Source organism: Neoarius graeffei, chromosome 15 (genome assembly GCF_027579695.1).
Source record: "Neoarius graeffei isolate fNeoGra1 chromosome 15, fNeoGra1.pri, whole genome shotgun sequence".
NCBI lineage: Eukaryota > Metazoa > Chordata > Actinopteri > Siluriformes > Ariidae > Neoarius > Neoarius graeffei.
In genome coordinates, this window is record NC_083583.1 from 43,666,296 (window position 1) to 43,672,295 (window position 6,000).

Here is a 6,000-nt window from a genome sequence, read left to right on the forward strand (position 1 = left end):
GTGGGCATGATGCAGTTCTTAAAAACAAGGGATATGCAACCAAATATTAAATGCTATTCACTTTAAGATTCTGTTCCTATACTTCTACTCACCTAAAAATGGGGTGGTCAGATACCAAAGGTGTCATATGTTAAGTTGTTGAACACATCCACAGGTCAATATCAGGATATGAAAGTTGAATTTCTGAAAAATTGGTTGGTTCAAACAAAAGGTGCCATGTTCTAAGTTGTTTAACACACATATAGATGTAAATATCAGGAAATTAAAGCCGAACTTCTGATCTATCATCTCATGTTCATCTTTTGATCTCAAATCCAAATGTATTCTGTGTATAACAAAAAACAATGGAAGTGGCTTTGCTGTTCCAGTATTTTCAGAGGGGATCATATATACTGTACCACTGCTACTTTAAGTGACCATTTCATGGAAGTCTGTGTTGGTGGCTATAAAAATAAGCAGACCATATTTTTTTTATTTTTCATATATATATATATATGTGTGTATATATATGTATATATATATATATATATATATATATATATATATATATATATATATATATATGTATATATATGTATGTATATATATATAATGTGTGTGTGTGTGTGTGTGTATACAGTGGTGCTTGAAAGTTTGTGAACCCCTTAGAATTTTCTATATTTCTGCATAAATATGACCTAAAACATCATCAGATTTTCACACAAGTCTTAAAAGTAGATAAAGAGAACCCAGTTAAACAAATGAAACAAAAATATTATTCTTGGTCATTTATTTATTGAGGAAAATGATCCAATGTTACATATGTGAGTGGCAAAAGTATATGAACCTCTAGGAATAGCAGTTAATTTGAAGGTGAAATTAGAGTCAGGTGTTTTCAATCAATGGGATGACAATCAGGTGTGAGTGGGCACCCTGTTTTATTTAAAGAACAGGGATCTATCAAAGTCTGATCTTCACAACACGTTTGTGGAAGTGTATCATGGCACAAACAAAGGAGATTCTGAAGACCTCAGAAAAAGCGTTGTTGATGCTTATCAGGCTGGAAAAGGTTACAAAACCATCTCGAAAGAGTTCGGACTCCACCGATCCACAGTCAGACAGATTGTGTACAAATGGGAGGAAATTCGAGACCATTGTTACCCTCCCCAGGAGTGGGCGACCAACAAAGATCACTCCAAGAGCAAGACGTGTAATAGTCAGCGAGGTCACAAAGGACCCCAGGGTAACATCTAAGCAACTGAAGGCCTCTCTCATATTAACTCATGTTAATGTTCATGAGTCCACCATCAGGAGAACACTGAACAACAATGGTGTGCATGGCAGGGTTGCAAGGAGAAAGCCACTGCTCTCCAAAAAGAACATTGCTGCTCATCTGCAGTTTGCTAAAGATCACGTGGACAAGCCAGAAGGCTATTGGAAAAATGTTTTGTGGACGGATGAGACCAGAATAGAAATTTTGGTTTAAATGGGAAGCGTTACATTTGGAGAAAGGAAAACACTGCATTCCAGCATAAGACCCTTATCCCATCCTTGAAACATGGTGGTGGTAGTATCATGGTTTGAGCCTGTTTTGCTGCATCTGGGCCAGGACGGCTTGCCATCATCGATGGAACAATGAATTCTGAATTATACCAGTGAATTCTAAAGGCAAATGTCAGGGCATCTGTCCATGAACTGAATCTCAAGAGAAGGTGGTTCATGCAGCAAGACAAGGACCCTAAGCACACAAGTCGTTCTACCAAAGAATGGTTAAAGAAGAATAAAGTTAATATTTTGGAATGGCCAAGTCAAAGTCCTGACCTTAATCCAATCGAAATGTTGTGGAAGGACCTGAAGTGAGCAGTTCATGTGAGGAAACCCACCAACATCCCAGAGTTGAAGCTGTTCTGTACGGAGGAATGGGCTAAAATTCCTCCAAGCCGGTGTGCAGGACTGCTCAACAGTTACCAGAAAAATTTAGTTGCAGTTATTGCTGCACAAGGGGGTCACACCAGATACTGAAAGCAAAGGTTCACATACTTTTGCCACTCACAGATATGTAATATTGGATCATTTTCCTCAATAAATAAATGACCAAGTATAATATTTTTGTCTCATTTCTTTAACTGGGTTCTCTTTATCTACTTTTAGAACTTGTGTGAAAATCTGATGATGTTTTAGGTCATACTTCTACAGAAATATAGAAAATTCTAAAGGGTTCACAAACTTTCAAGCACCACTATATGTGTGTGTGTGTGTGTGTGTGTGTGTGTGTGTGTGTGTGTATGTATGTATATATATATATATATATATATATATATATATATATATATATATATATATATATATATATATATATAGGGTGCGATTTGTCAAAAAAACAGAAGGGGGGATTTTTTTTTTTAATCATGAAACGTCACAAAATTAAGGTAACAATAGGCTAACAGCTCAATAACATCCGATGATATCAAATGAATAACACTAAATGAAAACGAACACTAAACCAGAGATAGTAAATTCATCTTCCTATCTCTCTGACTAAATACACGAACACTAACACACAACAAAGTTCGCATTGCTTGTCGCATTGCTGTGATGTTTCTCTTCCTCCGGATTAAATGGACAGTGACTCGAAAATCACTAAAATACATGAATACTAAATGAACAGTTTGCTCTGATGGCGCAGTTCACATTGTGCGCAGCTTTCCGATTTAAACTGTTTTTTTCTCATCCTTATACTTCCTGTTTCATGGACTGTAACGGATTTGCTTATTTAGTAATTTTAATACAGAATTTACTTTGAAATTATAATTAGACACTCCAACGTCCCCCCTAAAAAAAAAAATCGGCCATGAAAAAGGCGGCATCCGCCAAAAGGTGCGCTGTTTGCATCCCTGCATAGAACGCAAAGATATTGTTATTATCTACAATGTATCTATTTGCTGGGGACGTTCGTGAACATCAAAGCTGCCACTTCGGGTAATTTTGAAAGTGAGTGCAATGTAGACCATAGAAAACTGTGTCACAACATGCCTGTCATATCAACTTTTTTTTTTTGGTTTGTTTGTTTTATTGATGGGGTTGTCCCCGAGGATTTTTTTTCAGCAGAGATAAAAACCAGAGGGGGGGATGATCCCCCCCCAGCAAATCGCACCCAGTATGTATGTATTTTATATATATATATATATATATATATATATATATATATATATATATATATATAAAATATAAAGTGTGTGTGTGTGTGTGTGTGTGTATATATTATAATATACTATGCTAGAAACACCTCATGGATGCACTGGGATGCATCCTCAGTGATGTATCCTGGGGTCCTCGGGTGTTTCGGATCTCGCAACATCATACACCCTCACCCAGGCGACCCAGCCGGGGTTGATCAAGCCCCGACTTGCGTCCCAGTAGCAGTCCACGGATCACCCCTTTTAATCCAAAGCCACCGTGTGGCTTTCTCTGTGGCTTTGCTTGTGGATGCAATGGCCCTCTTCTTAGCTGCTCCTACAATGCCCAAGCGACTCAGGACTTTGCAAAGGGAGCGCCCTGCAAAACCCCTACAGCCGACTTCTATAGGCTCGTAGAAGGTTCTCCAACCTTTCTCCCTGCACTCCTCCACCAGCTCCTGGTACTTGGCTCTTTTCCCCTCATTGGCCTCCTCAAGACGCTCTTCCCAGGGAACTGTTATGGCCCTTTTCCACTACCCTTTTTCAGCTCACTTCAGCCCGACACGGCTCGCGTTTCGACTACCTCAGAGCAGCACGACTCAGCTCGCTTCAGCCCTACTCAGCACCCAAAACTCGCACGGTTTTGGAGTAGGGCTGAAGCGAGCCAAACCGAGCCGAGTGGGGCTAGGGGCGTGAGGAGACACTCCCCTGTGCACTGATTGGTGAGGAGGAGTGTCCTCACATGCCCACACACACCCCGCGAGCACGCTGGGATCTGTAAACACCATAAACCCGGAAGAATTACGAATTACGAGAATTTCTGAAGCCTTATGCGCCTCGCCTCATCTACTGTATACGCTCTTGCCAGTATCTGTTGGCGTTGTCGGTGACAACAAGCCACAGCACCAAGACCAGCAACACTAACGACTCCATATCCTCCATGTTTATTGTTTACTATCCGGGTCGTGAGACTACCGCTTAAAAGGTCACTGATGTCACTGTTTGCGCCGCCTAACGACATCATGTGACATCCACCCACTTTCGCTAACTCCACCCAATGTGTCCACCCACTTCCAGCCAGCATGGTTCAGCGCGGTTGTAGTCGAAATGCAACTCCATCAGCCCCACTCAGCTCGACTCAGCCCAACTCAGCACGGCATGGCTCAGCCCAACTCAGCCGTGTTGGTAGTGGAAAAGCGGCATTAGTTCCAGAATGATGTGTTTTGAAGCCTCAGATGTTATCACCACGTCTGGACGGAGAGTTGTTGCTGCCACATGTTGGGGAAACCTCAGCTGCTTTCCCAGGTCGGCCTGCAGCTGCCAGTCATTTGCCGTGTGGAGGAGGCCTGTTGTTTTATGTTGGTGTGCTCGGGGGTTCTCTCCAGCTTTTACAAAGGAGACTACTTTCTTTGGGGCATGATGATGCTTGCAGGAGTTGATGGCAGAGGTTAAGCTTTCAGCCACTGCCTTAAGCACCTGGCCATGGCGCCACCGGTAGCAGCCATCAGCCAGGGCCTTTGGGCAGCAGCTGAGAAGATGTTCTAAGGAGCCTCTACCAGAGCACAGAAGGCAGGAGGGTGTCTCACTCTTTCCCCAGACATGGAGGTTCGCTGGGCTAGGCAGGACACCATAGACAGCTTGCACTAGGAAACGGACCCAATGGAAGTCTGCCTGCAAGATGTTTGTCCAGGTGATCCTGCACTGTAGTGCGCTCTCCCACCTTGTCCATGCTCCCTGTTGCCAGAGTCCCACCACCCTGCTCACATGCTCTTCCTCCATGCCTGCTCGGACCTCCTCCTGGATCAGGTGGTGTCTCTCCTTACCGCGGGTCTGGCTGATCAGGGTCTTTGGGCAGTAACCCAGACCTGCTCTTCCTGTTGCCACGGTGCCCACCAGTGCCTTCTGTCTTAGGCGAGACTCTGCCACCTCCACTGCTCTCCCAGCCTTCCACTTCCTTCCTGTCCTCACCTCGATGCCAGCTGCTGACACCTTGCAGTCCCTTGAGTCCCTGTACTGTAAGACTTCTCTGGTGCGCACCATCATGAACTCCTCGGTGAGGCTGCTGAAAGGAAGCTGCAGTGTGTTACTCGCCCCATACAGTGCTGCACTGGTGAGACTGCGTGGGAGGCCTAGCCACTTTCGAAGAAAGCCACTGATCTTCCTTTCTAGGGACCCAACTGCTGTCATTGGGGCTGCATAGATTAGCATGGGCCAGAGGATTCGTGGCAGGATAGAATGCTGATAGATCCAGGCTTTAAATCTACCAGGCAAACCAGACTTGTCAACCTTGGTGAGCCAGGTTCCAAGTTCCATGCTGGACTTCTGGATGGCAGCTGAGTCTTTCAGGCTGGAGTCGAAGAGTTTCCCCAAACTCTTGACAGGTTGCTCTGTGATGGTTGGAATGACAGTTCCTGAGATGGAAAACCGGAACTTGTCAATCACTTTCCCCTTCTTCAGCACCATCGATCTTGACTTGGAGGGCTTGAAACTCATCCTTGCCCAGGTAATGAGTCTCTCAAGCCCTTGTAGGATCCACCTGCACCCTGGGACCAATGTTGTAGTGACGGTCAGGTCATCCATGTAGGCCCTTATCGGGGGCTGCCGTACACCTGATTTGGTCAGGGGCCGTCTGCATTCCACCTCGGCTGACTTGACCACCATGTTCATGGCTAGCACGAAAAGGATAACAGAGATGGTACAGCCTGTTATTATTCCTTTCCCAATGCAATGCCAGTCTGATGTTTCTGACCCAGAAGTGACCCTCATCCTGAAATCATTGTAGTAATCCAAGATGAGGCCTTGATCTTAATGGGAACATGATGGAGGTGCAATGCAAGCTCGACCA

At 44.2% G+C, this 6,000-nt stretch overlaps 1 protein-coding gene and 1 pseudogene across 1 annotated transcript in view; one reads left to right on the forward strand and one right to left on the reverse strand.

Moving 5' to 3' along the window:
* Positions 1 to 6,000, forward strand: part of yjefn3 (YjeF N-terminal domain containing 3) — a 72,776-nt gene that overhangs the window by 43,679 nt on the left and 23,097 nt on the right. The window lies entirely within an intron of this gene.
* Positions 3,337 to 6,000, reverse strand: part of LOC132898868 (uncharacterized) — a 3,618-nt pseudogene continuing 954 nt past the window's right edge.